The 16,900-nt window shown below is 58.7% G+C and overlaps 1 long non-coding RNA gene across 1 annotated transcript in view; it reads left to right on the top strand.

Moving 5' to 3' along the window:
• Positions 1 to 598: 598 nt before the first annotated feature.
• The window catches only part of LOC107154152, a 48,672-nt gene continuing 32,370 nt past the window's right edge, over positions 599 to 16,900 (top strand). Inside the window, exon 1 of the long non-coding RNA XR_001505026.2 lies at positions 599 to 1,494. This is a non-coding gene — a long non-coding RNA (uncharacterized LOC107154152). The remainder of the gene's footprint in view (positions 1,495 to 16,900) is intronic.

Raw genomic sequence — 16,900 nt, 5'->3', positions numbered from 1 at the left:
AAACAATACACACTGCAGCCGGGCACCGTGGTGCACACCTGTCATCCCAGCGGCTCTGGAGCCTGAGGCAGGAGGATCTCAAGTTCAGAGCTAGCCTCAGCAACTTTGTGAGGCCCTAAGAAACTTAGGGAGACCCTGTCTCAAAATAAAAAATAAAAAGCCTGGGGATGCAGGTCAGCTGTTAAGCCCCCTGGGTTCAGTCCCAGAACCACGACAAACAATTAAAAAAAAAAAAATCCAAAACACACTGCAGACAAAGTTGTTCCTACACTCCAGCAAAGCAGCAGGCTTTGCGCCTTCCTGGGAAAAAAATAACCCCAAAACGAAACTGCAAGGACTCAGGTTTGGCCAAGTGGCCGACTTTTATAGGGAAAGCAAACACTTGGTATTGCCCAACGGGAAGATGCCCTGATTTCGCTGGTGAAAGATCTGAGATAGAGAATAGGGAAGCAGGACTCCCCCTGAGATCCGTCCCACTCTCGGTGGGGCGGGGGCGGGGGCCCTCCAGGCCCAGTCGGCCACACAGATGTGGCTCTGCCCTGGGAGGCTCCACAGACCTGCTGGGTGACACATGGAGTCTGCTCTCCCCACTGCTTTTCATAATTCAAAAAATGCCCAGTGGGGAGACTGCCCCGCCCTCCGCATCATTCAAAAGAAAACTGGAGGCAGGCGGCCACCTCCGCGCCTGCACAGAAACACGTGTCAACCGTTTCAGAAGCGCGAGTGCCAAGCCAGAGTGTCTCACCCCGGGGACTGGGCTGAGCTAGTCCAGCTCAGTCTTGGAAATCTGTCGGATGCAGACAAGAGACAGGTCTCCAGAGTCGAGGACCGCATAGCAGCCCTGGTCAGCAGCTCTGCAGAGGTGCTGGTGTCGGACGCTGGGACTTGTGATATCAGGGGACGGGGAGGAAGAAAGCAGCCCGGAAATGGGTGTTAGCAGGGCACAGCAAACCCAAGCGCCTTAAAGAGTAACGAGCCCATTTCTCATTCTTTTCCCTTCCCCGGAACTTTCGCAGCGCCCTGCACAATTTCAGCCTGTACTTGACATTCAAATGCATGTACGATCATGCATCTCATTTCTCGGTGGTTCCCAAGTCGCCTAAATAAAGCATTTCCCAGGGTAGGCGATCCCGGGGGGTTAGGACCGTGGGAGCAGCCCTGGGACCTCTCTGCCTGGGTCAGGAAGGCTGCTCTTTCCGGAAGGGCGGCAGAGACCCTGGGAACTGGACCAGCCCAGCTCGCAAGTATGAAGAGAATGCAGGGGGAGGAAGTGGCGGCTGAGAGTCAGCATGAGTCATCGTCCCAATGAGAATGAGGGCCGAGGTGTGCGCCTTTTTTTTTTTTTGGTCTTGATTGCGTGGACATCACTGGGAATGGAGGGAGCTGGTGGTGACTGTACCGCTCGGTCAGTTTTAAAGCAGCGCTCCGTGCGGGCAGGCTGGGCCTGAGCATGACTTTGGTCCCCGGGAAGGAACAGCCCTCAGCTTCTCCCTGGTGAGTATGTGCCTGTCATTTATCCTCATTGCTCATGGTGCGTCCTGGAGTGGACGTGGGTTTTGGGAGACGTTGAGGGTTGGTGCGTCTGGAGAAGCGGCTCTCTGCCCCCCAGCCTGGGGCTGCTGGGTTTGGGCTGGGCTCTTGGAGGAGGTGTTTGGTGGCTCACTGTGACAGCATCTTGCTGTCTTGGAGGGAGACTGGAGAGGAGGTGCTTGGCTGGAGAGGAGCGGTCAGGCTGCTCCCAGGGCACAGAGGTTCGGAGGTGGAGGTGTCTGGATTTTGTGCAAGCCCCAGAGCTGGGCCGTTGGCTTCCGCTTCTCAGGCTTGGAGGAAAGAACCCTGGAGCAAACTGTGGCCTCTGGTCCCTGCAGCCCCGGCAGAGCTGCCCGGCTTCGGTGAAGTGTCCACAGGAAGAGGGTGGAGGTTGTCCTTCCTTCCCTGGACCCGATGAATGAGTCCAGGGGCTTACTTTATGTCCTTTCCTTCCCTTGGATGCTGAGAGTCACAAAGTGGTAAAATCAGGAAGGAAAGAAGCTGAAGGGCCAGGGCGGGGGTGGATGAGGGTCCTGGAGGGCTGGGGGCCGAGTGGCCTGACAGCGAGCAGCCCCTCTTCGGCTGGCTTTACTGCCAAGTGACACCAGGAAGCCTTCTTTTAATGTCACCCCGTTACTGTAACTGGGACGGTTGAAATGTCATAAATACCTTGTGATAAACACTTTTCGAATTTGCCTAAGAGGCAGCCCCGGGGCCAGCAGGCATGACGGGGAGCTTTTTCAGAGCCACCTCGGGCTCTGAGTGGCAGCTTCCTGGGTTGACAGTGACTCAGCAGTGACTTTCTGAACCTGGGGGTGCTTCTAGGGCTCAGCTGCTGGGCCCTGGTTGACACTGCTGCCACGGCTGCTGGGGGCCCGGGGCTCTCGGGGGCCCTGGGCTCCGCTGCAAGGCGCCAGCTTGGGGTCTGGTGGTGGAGGTGGGGACGTGGCCTCCTGTGGCCAGAGCTGGTGACTTCTAGGCCCCCCTTGAGGATGTGGCTGAGCAACAGTGATGAATGAGCCCTCAGGCTGCGCCCGCGTCCTGGCCACTGGCTGTCTGTGGGTCACACAAACTGAGGGGTGGGGCAGGAGGGTCGGTGAGGCCCGGAACCTCGAAGCTGGATGGGTGACAAGTAGGAGGGAGGTGAGGTGGGCCTCAAGTCAGAGGGCCACGGTCCAGGAGGGAGGCTTCCCTGGTGTGGGCTGGGCTTTGCACGGGCAGCCTTGGGGCACAGCAGCCCTGGGACATGACAGTCCTGGGACACAGCAGCCCTGGGGCACACAGCCCTGGGGAGCAGCCCTGGGTTCTGTTTGGTGGCCCAGGTGGTTTTCTGAGGGCAGATAAGGCTGGGTGGGGTCCCAGCTCTGGGTCACAGGCCCTGCCACACCCTGAGGCTGCCGCTTGGCAAGAGCCCTGGAGGGCAGCTCTGAGGCTGATGGCCCAACCCTGCTGCCCTGGCTGAGCTGGCCTCGGGCCCTGGGCTGGCCTGAGCTCCCAGCCGTGGAGAAGAATGGCCCTGCGGTGCCCAGGCCGGCAGGGCCTGTCCAAGGCTGAGGACTGGGCCAGCAGGGAGGCCCTGTCTGTCTGTCGGTCTGTCCTGGTGATTGGTCCACCCTGGACCTGAGGCACTTCCAGGGAAGGTGTGGGAAGGTGCCGTGGGCGCAGGCAGGGACCCAGGAGGCAGCTGCCCCAAGCCATCGCGGGTCCCACACTCTGACCCCGTGCATCTCTGAGTCCCCCGTGAGCAGGGCTGGGCCAGGGCTCCAGGTGGTTGGCAGTGATGGGGACTATGCAGGTGGGCCACCTCTGACCCAGCAGGATCCAGCCTGGGGTGACCGACATTCCCACTCCTGTGAGTAGGCAGCGTCACTTGCTATGCCGCAGACACAGGGCACACGGGTTGCTCACGAGGTGGCATGGGGCTGGGGGGGGGCGGGGGGGGATCCAGCTACCAAAAGTTCACTCCAAGTGTGGTTGCAGGCAGGACAAAGAGGGGAACTTCCATGGTAGAAATGGAGCCTGTGTTTTAGAAGGACATGATCTCAAAAAGGAAATGCCCACAGATCAGTGCCATCGGGAAGTGCCTGGGGGTGGGCACAGAGCCCTCTACCTGACCCCCGCCGCCCCTTCTCCACCCTCCCCATACAGGGGCCTCTTTGTGCCTCCAGCCCAGGGGCTTCTGCTGTCCCGCCCTGTGTCCCGCCCGGTGCACCCTGTGTCAGGCTGGTTCCTCAATGAGTGTGAAGATGGCCCCAGGCTCGTGCGCTCCTGTGAAGGGGCCAGAGGGCTCCATGACCCTCAGAGCCACGTCCATTCACTTAGAGAAGCATCCAGACACCGGGGCTACCTGGGCACGCCTGCCTGTGGGCGTCCACCAAGGAAGGATTCTGGGCTGAGTCCCTCTGGTGGCCTCCTTGCCCGGCGTGACCTCTGCTCTCAGGGCAACTATATATACGTTTTTTTGAGGTGGGGGAGCAGGGATTGGACAGGGCATTTAACACTGACCCTGCCCCCAGCCTGTCTGTCTATCTATATTATTTAGAGACAGGGTTTCTCTGAGCTGCTTAGGGCCTCGCTAGTTGCTGAGGCTGGCCCTGAACTTGGTCCTCCTGCCTCAGCCTCCCGAGCCGCTGTTACAGGCGTGCGCCACAAGGCCTGGCTGGGAATGGATATTTTTAGGTAAGTGGGAAATGCTCCTGGTCCTCGCCAGGGCAGCCTGGGTCCCCGATGTCATCACAACCTTGGGATTGTCATTGTCACTGTGGTCAACATCAGAGTTCAAAGAACAACTCCCCGTTCGTCCAGGTCAACCACATGCTGGTGCCTGCGGAAGGGAATCCAGGAGGAACAGGAGACGGAGGAGGGACGCATTCTGGGCAGCGAGGCTCTATTCAGCTCCGTAGGGCACATCGCGGGGCACATCGCGGGGCACATCGCGGGGGCCTTGGTGAGAGTCTGGGTTTCATGGGGTTTAGCGGAGCCAGGTCATGGGGGAATTACTTTGGGGGGCAGGGCCAGGTCATGGGGGAGTCCAGAGTGGGGCAGGGGACGGGTGAGCAGCCCTACCCTGCACTGGGGACATGGGTGTTCCCCAGCTCCTTGGAGATGCTCTGGGGCGGGGTCCCCTGGCACCCTCTCCGTGTGGGGCTCCAGGGTGACCAGTGCAGACTGGACGGCTGGCCTGGGGCCTGCCCGAGGGCAGGGCAGAGCGGGACTGTGCTCCGTGTCCCCAGCAGCACCAGCTTGGCTTGGCCGTCCAGTCTGTTTACTGGTCACGGGGAGACGGACTGAAAGGTATGAAGAAGACAAACCAAGCCAGGGGCACGGCTGTGGCCTTCCTCATCCACCCCACTCTCGGGACCACACAGGGGCCAGAAGCCAGATCCTCACGCCCCACCTGCCAGGGTCCGCGAAAGGTAGCACAGGCCCTTCCAGCAGCTTCTGTGCTGTGTCCCCTCTGAGAGCTGGGCTTCCAGGCAGCCTGAGGGTGGGGTGCAGGGGGTGCTGATGGTGGGTGTGGTGGGGGTCCCTGCAAGAGGCGCTGGAGCCAGCCTGGACTCCCCTGCCCGTGGGCGGGGCCGGCAGCCTGTCTAGGGTGGGTCAGGGGCAGGGACAGGGCCCTGCAGGCGCCGACCACAGATCAGAAGGAAGTTGGGCCCCAGGAAGCAGGAGTGGGTGGGGTGCTGGCTGCCGAGGATTCCTTCTGACTCAGAAAACTTAGCTGTTACTGTCGTGCGCGTGATGGCCCAGCCGGGGACGCTGGTCTTCTCCACACGGTTCTCTGCTGCTCTTTGGCTTTGAGATGGAGGAATCTGCAAAGCCAGGCTTTGGCCCCTCTCCACCCTGTGCTTTTAAAAACTTCATAGGAATTTTTAAACTATGGCAGAAAACATATTATTTCGGCTCTTCTCCTTGCACAGACGGTTCACAGAGCATGAGAAGGATGCACAGGTTTCTAACCATTCAGCTGGACACAAGAAAACTTTATGAAACAGCAGTGGCCCCCAGAGGACTCTGACTTATTATCTCCCACACAGAAAAAGGATTCTGTCCCCGTCATGTGCTGTTCTCTGACAGGAAGGGAGACGCTTAGGGCAAGGCCAACGGACAGACTGTCCATCCATCCCCTGCTCTCTCAGCCTTCCTCCAGCTTGTCTGAGAATTCCAAGAAGGTTGCTGGAGCTCCGGCCAACACCTATGCATTTAGGAGGCAGGAAGAAAGTGGTGGACAAAAGGTTGAGACTCCTGTGTCAGCCTCCTTAAAGGGCTTTCTAGGACCCCCGTGGGCCTGCGCCTCTCACTTGCCAGCCTACCTGTAAGGGGCTGCAGGAGTGAAGCAGACCGTTTCTAAACACTCCAAACAGGAGCCATTGGCTCTGTGGGAAGCAGCCTGGGCTTGGAGCCGGGTCTGAGGTCCTCTCTGCAGCCCTTGGGGGCGGGGACGCAGAGCATGGTCCCAACAGAGAGAGCCGGCAGGAGGCACGGGGTACACAGATTCCTGGCTCTGATGCTTCCTGCCCCGGCAGGGCCCAGCTGGGGGAGGTGACCCTCTTTGTCAGTCACCTGGGCAGCCACAGCAACCTCCCTGGTGGCTTCTCTCCAGGGAGGTCCAGGGTCCCAGCCAGGCTGTCCACTGAGCCCGGCCTCCGTGAGTGATGGTGCTGCCCGGCCTCATGCCTCCCTCCTGCGTGGACCAGGGACAGAGAGGGGCCCCTGTTCAGAGAACCCAGACACAGGGTGTGAGGATTGTCCCTGTGTCTTCAGGGACAGCATGAGGCTGCTGAGAGCGTGGTGGCGAGAGCCGTGGTGGCCTTGCAGGCTTCAGCAAGCAGGGTCTGCGGTCTGACCGCCACGGCCAGCGGCTCAAGGCCCCCGACGCCCCGTCTCTGAGGCCCCTACTGCAGCTTCTGGAGGGAGAAAGTCGCAGAGGAGTGGAGCCATTGCCCAGCGTCCACTCCCAGGGGATGGCATAAAGACAGAGCAGTCCCTCCTGAAGCCGTCCTCTTCTGCTCCCTGTGGGGCAACAACTGGCAGGTTGTCGGGGCGACAACGTTTCCAACTTAGAAACTGCATTTCTCAGGCCCTTTCCAGATAGAGTGGCCAGTGAAAGATTAGACCCAAAAGCTTCACAGGGGATTCTGGGAAGACTCTTTACAGGAGCCTGCATCTAACCTTTTGCCTACCACTTCCCTTCTGTCTCCTGTCTGGAGTGCAGAGGTGATGGCTAGAGCTCTAGCAGCCTTGTTGGCCACTTCCTCATTAAACACACACACACACACACACATACACACATTATGACTTCCTTGGCTTAAAGATCGCCAGCATCCAGGCTGGGTGTATTACTATAAATCTATTTCTATTAGATTCATTTTTCCCTTTGATTTCAAAATACATTAAAACATTTTTGTGGGCTCCTGAAAGTAGCATGACCCTGTGTACTGGACCCTTTATGCCCGGTGGAGAAGTAGGCCCTAGAGGGCAGAGAAGGGCCAGGGAAGGGCCTGGCTGGAGAGCTAGGAGGCTGGGCTCCCGAGGGGCAGCTCCTGAGGGGCAGAGGGTGGACAGCAGCACTGGGGAGCGGGGGCTTCACTCGCCCGAGCTCGGCAGACAGCTTTGGTTGCTGGTTCACTGGCCTTGGAAATGGTGGTGTGGACGTTGGGCGCCGGCTCTTCTGTCCTCTGCCTGTTTTTATTCCGTCGTCCCCCATCCTCTCCTGTGGAATCTCCTCTACTTGCCTGACTGAGTCTTCAGTGCGTATGAATTTCAGTCTCCTACAGAAGGTACCAGAAAGTGATGGCCCTCGGGGCTGGGGATGTGGCTCAGGCGGTAGCGCGCTCGCCTGGCATGAGTGCGACCCGGGTTCGATCCTCAGCACCACATACAAACAAAGATGTTGTGTCCGCCAAAAACTAAAAAATAAATATTAAAATTCTCTCTCTCTCTCTCTCTTACCACTGTGTCCTCATCTGTCCTCATCTTGGCCTACGTGATGCCAGAAATCAGGGGCAGGGTCTGTGGGGGCCGGCAGCCACCAGGGCGCTTTGACACCTGGGGACTTGGTGTGCCTGGCTGCAGGACCTGCACGGTGGCGGTGGCCTGGTCCCTGACCACAGGTGATGAGCACAGCGATAGCAGAGGAACAGAAAGGGACAGCTTTAGGGGGCCTGGGGGTCACACAGTGCCTTCCACGGCCTCTCAACAGCACCATCCAGCAGCAGCTTTCGCCGTGACGGGGATGGTCTTTCTGCCAGGCCCGCAGTGACCACCAGCCCCACGTGGCTCCTGAGCAATGGGAAGGTGGCCAGTGTGATGAGAACTGACCCGGAAGTTTTATTTAACGTCAGTGGATTTATGCCCACAGCCACCTGTGGTAGCCGCTGCAGGTTGGCAGGTGAACTTTCCTGTCTGAGGTCGGACATCCTTGCAATAGTCCCCACCCCACCCCGCCACTGTCCACAGCTTTCCTTTCCTAGTTCCAGTTACACGTGATCAAGTAAGGTCCACAAAGCATTACATTCCAGAAATAATCGATCTGGGACTTTTAAATTGCTTGCTGAGCCGCATGATGGAATCCCTCACCATCCTGCTCCCTCCTGCCGGGGACGCGAATCAGCCCTTGGTGCAGTGTATCCACACTGTATCTGCTACCTTCCCGTTCAACACAGAGAAGCCACAGTGATGCCGGCGATTTTATCATAGATATTGTTACAGTTGTTCTATTCTATGGTTAGTTACTATTGTTAACTCTCTCATGTGCCTAACTTGCAAACTTTACCCTAGGTGAGAATGTATAAGAAAAAAATAAGCTCTGCAGCATTTGGTGCCATCTAAGGTTTCGGGCATCCTCAGGGGTCTTGGATCGTCTCCTCTGTGGAAAAGGGGGGGCTACTGTACTCTCCTGTGTTTCACCTCAGGGACTGACTAGATTAGCATAAGCAAACCTCAGATCAGGGTCCTACCAAGTACCCGAAGCTGGCTTTGGGTGGCTTTTTAAGAGAGAAGCATTAAACCTGGTGCAGACACAATGGGCTGAGACCTGGGCTGTCCCTCCCCTGAGCCACCCATCAAGTTCCAAGAGGTTGCAAACAGCTTGTCCACCACACACAGTGCCTCAGCTCTAGCTTTGTGGACTGTCCTTCCCTGGGGAGGCCGTGAAGCACCCTGGTCATGCCCCTGCCTGGGCCAAACGCCAGCTCAGCTAGTCACCTGCTGCACGCACAGCCCGTATTCTGTGCCTGGCCTCAGTTTCCTGATCTGCAGAATGGGTGTTCAGGAGCAGCTACCACAGGGCACAATCCTCTGGAAGGCGCTGCGCCCGACAGGTGCTCTGTGGTGACGGCTCCATGGTGACGGCTGTGCGCAGGGGATTTTTTGTCTTTTTGCTGTTTGTTCCTGACCATGGTGCCTTTCTCTGGACACTCACCCACCAGCCTGGGGCCACTTTCATTACCGAGACTCTGGGTTCACTGGGTGCCAGGGCAGTTGCGGCCATAGCAGTCCCTCTGAGAGTCCCCGCAGTCACCCAGGAGCCCGTCCCCTTCCCCAGGCATCCCTGTGCATGCCGTGTTTGTTCCTGGCTCCATCCTCTGGAGCCACTCGATGGCCCTGTGATTCTAAAGAGGGTCAGGTCACTGTTCCTGGGCCCTGGCTTGCCGGGCACCACTGCACCAGAAAGGACTCCACGTCCACTCTCCCTCCTCTCCTGGGAAGTCCCCAGGGACACGGTGTCAGCATCCGGGTCCTGCTGCCCTCCTGGGCGTTCGGCCAGCACTGACCCTCCTCCTCTGAGCACAGGGACCTCCCTGCCCTGGACTCAGGCTGAGGCTGTTGGCAACCACGTGCATCTGTTGGACCCACAGAGTCCTAATAGCTGCTGACTCGGGGACGCGCCACTGGCCACCCCTCTCTGTTCTGGGTCTGAGTTGGCCATTTTCTTGCTTTTGATTTTTTTTAAACTTCAATCAGACTTGACGTCGTCCTGCTGCAGCCCTGATGAGGCTCGCGCTCTTTTGCGGGAGGTAGGAGCAGGGGGCCACTCTTCTGTACCCTCGGGAGACTGCAGGTCAGTAGGGACCGAGAGCTCTGCCCCAGGCTGGCTCCAGGTGCCAGTGTCCCAGCAGGCATCTCCTGGGTGCAGGCTGCCCCTCTTGCTGCATAGGATGGCCCCAGGGCCCTGGGAACATGTCACAGGTTGAGCGGGCGGAGCTGGGCGCTCAGCCTTCTCTGCAGGGCTCTGTCCCCGTCCTGAGGCTCAGGTGTCCTGGCTTTAGCCACTTCTGTGTGGCCGCCCTGGGGTCTGTGGGCTGGAGGCGACCAATCCGCCTTTGAAGCTGGTGCCCCTGAGCCCAGCCTGACAGGTGCTGGCTGCCCGTCTCCGTGCAGTGGTCTCTTTGAAGTCCCCAGAAGCGTCTCTCATGGTCCTGCTCGCAGAGGGGAGCCGGGGACACGGGGTGGGTGGAGACTGCCACCCAGCAGTTCAGGAGGTGACTGCAAGGCAGGAGGTTCTGAGAGGAAATGAGTCCCGGCCTCACCTGCCTCTGTGACCACGGGCCTCTGCCATCACAGGCTGAGCCTATCGTGGGGCACCTGGACACCACAGGACCTGTCACTCAGGGGTGGACAACGGCTGCCTGTCCAGCCCTAAAGGAATGCAGCCCTCGGGGCTGGACAAGTGGCAACGTCTGTGTGACTCATCCCCAGCAGCTGTTCCAGGGCCCAGTGAGTCCTGAGCAGCACCCGGGGCTGGCGCTCACCTGGACAGGGCTCCGGCTGGTGGGCTGACCTTCTGCGGAAGCTTCCAGGAGCTCTTGAGAAGAGCAGATGGGATGTCTCCTGCCACCTGCGAAGGAGGCCAAGGAAGGACGTGGTTGTCCAGCTTTAATTCATTTTGTGAAGGAGCTGAAAGTGGAACTGTATAAACATCCTCAGCAATGGGACCTTTATCTTCTTATTTCTCACAAAAACTATCACAAAGAGCCTTTTCTTTCTTTTTCTCTTTCTCTCTCTCTTTTTGCTTTTGTTCTCTGGTGCTAGAGCTGGAACCCAGGGCTTCGCGCATGCGGGGCAAGTGCTGAGCCTCTGAGCTGCCCCAACCCCCAGCGCCCTGGCCCCCAGCGCCCCCTGCCCCAGTGTCCCCCGGCCCCCAGCCGCCCTTTCATAGTCAGCACCTGAGACGGAGCTCTGTGTCCTGAGCTCCACTGGCCGCCTCTGGTGCAGGATGGGCAGCTTCCCTTGTGAGTCCTTGGGGTCCTGGGCTCTTCCAGGCATCCCCTGGGGAGGTTGGGACTTATGGACAGGAGGCCCTTGCCAGAGGGGAGCCACCCTGTATGTTCTCTGTCCCCAGTGAAGCCCCAAGGGCCGGAGTGGTAAGTTGCCGTCAGTAGGATCGGTGGTGGTTTTGAGGTGTGCTCTCAGGGGACTGGGACTTCACTCCCCAGGTGACAGTCCTCAGTGAGAGCTGAGACTTGGACACCACATGCTTCAGGAGGGTTCCCAGAGTCACCCTGACACCAAATTGTATTTGCAAAGCAGAAGGGCTAGGAAGCGGGTCTTGGAAGGAGGTCGGAGTGTGGGCACCAAACCTCTCCTGGGGACAGCAGGGTGGGGGGCTGAAGGCACCAGCCTGGGTGGGTTTTCACGGCCCCCTCTCTGGGCCTGAGCTGTTCTAAGGGGTCACACACTTTGGCCCCCATAGTGACTGTCAGAGATTATCCCCGTTTCCTAGGGAGGAGGCAGAGCTGAGGTCACCCAGCGAACAGGTAGGGGAGCCAAAGGAAGGCCACCGGCTCTCCACCTGTCCCAGCAGCTCCTGTGCACACAGCCACCGTCCTGAGAGCAGGGGACGCTGTCCTTGCAGCAGCAGCCTCAGGGTGCCCACGACATTAGAGCCAGCAGGTGGCATGAAAGCCGAGAGGCTGGGGCTCGGGGAGTGCGGCCCCGTCTGGCCAGCCCTGTTCCTTACAGAGGCCAGGCCGCAGTGGAGGCCCCTGGGGAGCACCTCTAACAGGGGCAGGAGTTTGAGCTGCCCTGAGCTCCTGGCCTTGGGTACCCGTGATCGACACCTTAGCAGAGACGTGGACAAGAGAGCAGATGCTTACCGGAGGCCTTCGGGGCGCGAACTCAGGGGGAGGACGGCCCAGGGAACCACAAGAGGGGGACGGACCGACGCCGGAGTCTCTGCTCAGGGCCTGTGTGGGGGTTGACTGGGGCTCCGGGGTCCAGTACTCCCCGCAGCTCAGAAGCTGACCTTGTTTGGCAACAGAGTCCTGGAGCAGGGTGGGCCCCTAGTCCAGTGTGACTGGTGTCCTTACAAGAAGAGGACATGTAGCAGCCGACACACACACAGAGAATGTCACGGGACTCTGGAGTCACCCCGTAGCAAACCAGGAACAGCAGAAGCTCAGAGAGAGGCCTGGAATGGACCCTCCCTTCAGAGGGGCACAGCTGACCTCTGATCTCTGACCAGGCCTTCAGCGTGTGAGCAACAAACGTCCCCTGTGAGAGCCACTTGCTTGGTGGTGTGTAGATGGCAGCCTTCACAAACGGATATGGAGTGGACTCAGGGTACAGTGTGTCCTTCCAGGTGGCTCCTCCGAGCAGGCCCCGGAGCCCCAGGTCTGTGGCTACCCCAGGTCTGCGGCTACTCCAGGGCTGTCTGTCTGCGGGACGGGGCGCACTGGCGACCCGGGAGCAGGAGATCAGGATGCTTTCTTACTGACGTGCACCAATGTTCCTGCTGTCTTTGAACTTTCCGCGGGCGGCAGAGAATCAGAGGTTCAGACGTGGAATTTGGTCTTTCCATTTGCTAAGACAAAGGCAAGACGTGTTTCATCCTTACCAGTGACGTGACCCACACTCCAGTGGGCTGTGGATGTGTCCCATGCAGGGACCACGGGGTCCCCCAGACTGGTGGCTCCCAGCTCAGGTGAATCGCACACCCAGAGTCTCGGCCGCAGCGGAGACTTTCACCCGAACTGTAGTTTTCCTTTTCCTATGCCTTTCTCTGGTGCTCTCCAGCATCACCTCAAGTGACAAGTGACAGAGAGGGGACAGAGGCCAAATGTCACTTCTAATGTGGGGCCTCTTGGCCTCATTTCCTAGTTATGGAACAAGGGTGCTGGGTGAGCGTGGCAGAAACAGGGTTCTACCAAAAGTTCAGAAAAACAGGAACCCTCAGTTCATGAGAACCCGAAGAGAAAAATAGTTTAAAGAACCGAGAACGTGCCACATTATAGTGAAAGAGTGTCAGGTTTTGGAAATGACAAAAACGAGCCATTGCCACCCCGAGAAGCCCGCAGATCAGTCACACGAGAGCTAACCGCACACAAACACAGGCATTTCTTATAAAACCCCGGGCTTTACAGTCAAGTCGCCGCTCCAGGTTGTTCATGGAAAGTTATTCTCGTCGCGGGGTCACCTTCAGCTATGAGTGTGTGTCAGGAGAGTGAAACCGTGACTTCAAAGTTGGGCGGTGACTGAGACTCAGAACTGGAGTGTCCAGACGGTGCCCAGGCAGCCTCCGCTGGGCCCGGAGGTCCTGCCATCCCTGCCCACTTGGCAAGTCTGGCCAGGCTGCTCTAAGGTGACAGCTGAGAAGGACCAGGGGACAGACACCCATGGGCACAGGGACCCCAAGTATCATGGCCCAGTACGGAGAAGGGGCCCTGCTGTCTCCTGCCAGCTCAGGGTTTAGGAGAAACCCCTTCAGATCTTTCTAGCACCAGGGACAAGTGGTGCTGCCAGCCAGGCCCCCAGTCCTCGGCCTCTGTGCGCCTTTGACAGCGGCGTCACCGTCTCCCACGCCGTTAACCCCCTGGCAATTTATCACCACACAGTCGAAGTCCTGCCTTGGCCTCCGTGTCCATGGCCACCTGACTCAGCAGTCACACAGGTGGTCCTGACTGAACGCGAGCTCTGCCTCTGGGGCTGTGTTTAGAACACCCCCCTGCCCCGCCACCCCCCTGCTGCCCGCTGAAGTTCACGGCACAAGTTTAACAACGCTGTAGCTATGCATTGAAAAGGATGTGCCAGAGCACATGCAGCCTCCAGAGAGAGTGATCCTAAAATCAAGGATCCTAGGCAGGCGCCATAGTGCAGACCTGTAATCCCAGCAGCTCCAGAGTCTAAGGCAGGAGGATAAGTCTGAGGCCAGCCTCAGCAACTTAGCAAGGCCCTAAGCAACTCAGTGAGACCTGTCTCTAAATAATAACCTCTAAATAAAAGAGCTAGCAGACAAAAAGAAGACCCTATTAATTGATCTTTTACAAATAACCTGCTCATAGCTCTGCCCATTTATTCCCTTCTCCCTCCTTCTCTCTCTCTCTCTCTCTCTTTCTCTCTCTCTCTCTCTCTCTCTCTCGATTTCCCACTGTTCATATACATGCTGCCCACTCCTCCCTCCCGGCCGGTCTTGGCTACTGTGCTGCTCACTGTGCAGATTCCTTCTAAAGCGGCTGTTATTTTTGAGGCTCAGGCTTCATCTGGCTTAGAAAGTCTGTTCCCACCCCTTGCTTACAAAATATTCTCCCTTTTGTTCTGATACTTCATAATTTCATTTTTGAAGTTTTAAAACTAGGAAATCCAGTTTGAGGCCTGTCTGTGGTTGCAGCAGGGGTCTAACTTTCCCCTAAGGAGGCAGCTACTGTCCTGAAGCACTTCCTAAGTGGCCCTTCTTTCCCCGAGGAAAGGACGACTTTGAAGTTCCTAGGTCTTTGTGGTGGAGATTCTGCCCTGGTTGAAGAGCCTCCAGCCTGGGGGGCTGTGCTCTGTGCTCTGCCAAGACCTGCCGAGTGGGAGGCGCCACCGGCCCTGGCCACTGGCCACAGGACACCTCTGCCCCGTGGAGACCCTCTGTGTTGGGAGCTGAGCCGGGGGGTCCCCGCGTCATCCGCCAGCTGCGGGCTGCCCTGGGGTCTACCAGGTTCCCTGTTCCCTATCCTCCTGCCGCCATCCTGTCCTTGTGCCCCTGGATGTCCTCCCCATACAGGGGCGTCGTCAGCCTGGCCTCGACATTCAGGGACAGAGGGCACAGGTGAGAGGTGCGATGGCCTTGTCACTCAGGAGACAGCTATGCAAATGAGCCCCCAGGGGGAGGGGGACGCTGTGGCGGTTAGGAGGAAAGCAGTCCCCCTAGGCTCTTCGGGATGGTGGGCGCAGGCTCCCGCCACGGGGAGGTGGCAGGCCAGAGCTGCTGGACACTGGTCCTCTCTGCCCTTTGCAGGCTCAGGCCACCTGGGGACGGTCATTCCCAGCGTGGGGTGCCTCTAAGACAGCCCTGGAGGTCGGGGTGCCATGACTGAGAGCACCCGAGTGGCTGAAGGATTTGGAAAACCCGGGTTGGGCCAAGAGAAATGTTTTTATTTTTCCTGCACGACTTCCAGAGCTTCCGCCATGAACTGGAAACAGCCACACGCCTGCTTTAAAGGTCCCAGAATGGCCCCATGCAGCAGCCCGGGCTAATTGGACATGACCTGCAGCCTCCACGGGTCGGCACACGAACGCTGTGGAAGACTGGAAGGAGCCGGGCGCAGTGGCCACGCCTACAATCCCAGAGGCTCTGGAGGCTGAGACAGGAGGCTCACGAGTTCAAAGCCGGCCTCAGCAACTCAGCAAGGCTAAGCCACTCAGTGAGACCCCGTCTCTAAACAAACCAACAAACAAAAACCCAACAACTACAACAAAAAACAATAAAAAACGGCTGGGGTGTGGCTCAATGGATGAGTGACCCCGGGTTCAATTCCTGGTACAAAAAAAACATTTGAAAACAGTTCACAAGGAACAAATTCCTGTGGGCTGAGGGACTTGCTGACATTTGGTAAAGTTTCAGAAGCGGGACAAGGATTCCGAATGCCTCTGTCCAAGGCAGAGCACGGTGGCAAGGGGTGGGCACTTCTAGGGCTTCCCGGCTCCTCCCTGGGGGGGCAGATCCCAGTGTGGGGTCTTATATACTCGGTGAGGCAGCTGGAGGGCGCTGGCAACGGTTTGGGGCCGACAATGGAACAAGCAGCTCATGGCTTGGATGAACAGCTCAAGGGCAGGACTGAAGACCCTGGAGTCCTGCAGCCTCGTAGAGGCCACTATCAGCCTGGACACATGGTGTGGCCGGCAAGGAGCAGGCCTGGACCCCAGATGCGGAGGAAGGGCCCAGGAGAGCCACAGTCCAGGCAGAAGTGCAGCGTGGAGAGTGGGCTGGCCGTGAATGTCACAGTGACCTTTCCAGAGCTCAGGGTGGACGGGCACAGTGGGCCTCCGTCTGTGTGAGGGGTGGCCGACGTTCCTCTCACCCAGCATTAAGAGGCTGATGGGTGGCACTGTGATGGAGTCGGCGAAGCATCTCTAGGGGACTCCCCTGTCCCCCACGTGCATGTTGGCTGAGCAGCCACCAACTGGGGTGACACCTGCGTGCCAGGTGCCACCCCTGCTCTCTTTAGCAAGGCCAGCTCCTTTGCTGGGCTGTCCCTAGGGACACTATGCGTGTGACCAGGCTCGTGACTCTGGCTACTGGGAACCAACCCCAGGCCTGGGCAGGCTGTGCTGCTTGGCTGGGTGGCTTACCCTTGCTGGCCAGCACCCATGGTCCCACACAGGGTGACATCTCACCCAGCTGAGACCTCTGGTGTGGGGACCAGTGCAGTTCCCTGCTCATTGCATGGACTTGCGCACCCTGAATCCCACGGGTTTGCGAGTTGAAGTTGCTCATAAGGATTGAGCAGCTCATTTGGAAGTGCCCCATGGCCTGGGGGTCACAGGATCCAAGTCTCCGACCAGGAACATCTCTTCCTCCACCAAAGCTTGGTGTTTGGAGCAAATCGGCTCCTCCTAACCATCTGCAAAGAGACCATCAGCCTCTGTGCTCACCCCTCCCGCCCACCCCACCCCTCGTGGGGGTTGCTGGTCCACGCCCACCTGTGGACACGTGCTGGGGGCTCTGCCCTGCATGCCACTAACTCCTGTTCGCTCTGCCACCAGGGTGGACCCCAGGATGGCGGACACTCAGGAGGCCACCCAGTGGTGGCTGGGTAACATGAGGAACAGGAGAAGTCCATGCGTTTGGAGTGGGCTTTCTGCTCTGGCTCTGCACGGCAGTCAGGGGGTAACGGGAGTCCGGGTGGAAAACAATCAGCACACGTACAACTAGCACCCTAGGGTGGTCCTGATGAAGACACAGGGGGTCAGAGAGGGCCCACAGCAGTGACCGATGGCCTGGGCTGTAGGAGGGGGCAGTGCTGCAGGGGCTGCCGGGGGCGAGCCTGGAGATGGAGGAGACGGTGACCCGCCCTGGGTTCTGTGGCATGTGGACTAGACCGAGGCGCAGGTGGCCTGGGGGAGCAGGGTCCTCCTGGTGATGGGTGGGTGGAGGCCTGGGGCTCAG

Source organism: Marmota marmota, unplaced genomic scaffold (assembly GCF_001458135.2).
Source record: "Marmota marmota marmota unplaced genomic scaffold, marMar, whole genome shotgun sequence".
Taxonomy (NCBI): domain Eukaryota; kingdom Metazoa; phylum Chordata; class Mammalia; order Rodentia; family Sciuridae; genus Marmota; species Marmota marmota.
Note: the sequence above shows the minus strand (reverse complement) of the source record. Positions and strands in the feature narration are given on the sequence as shown.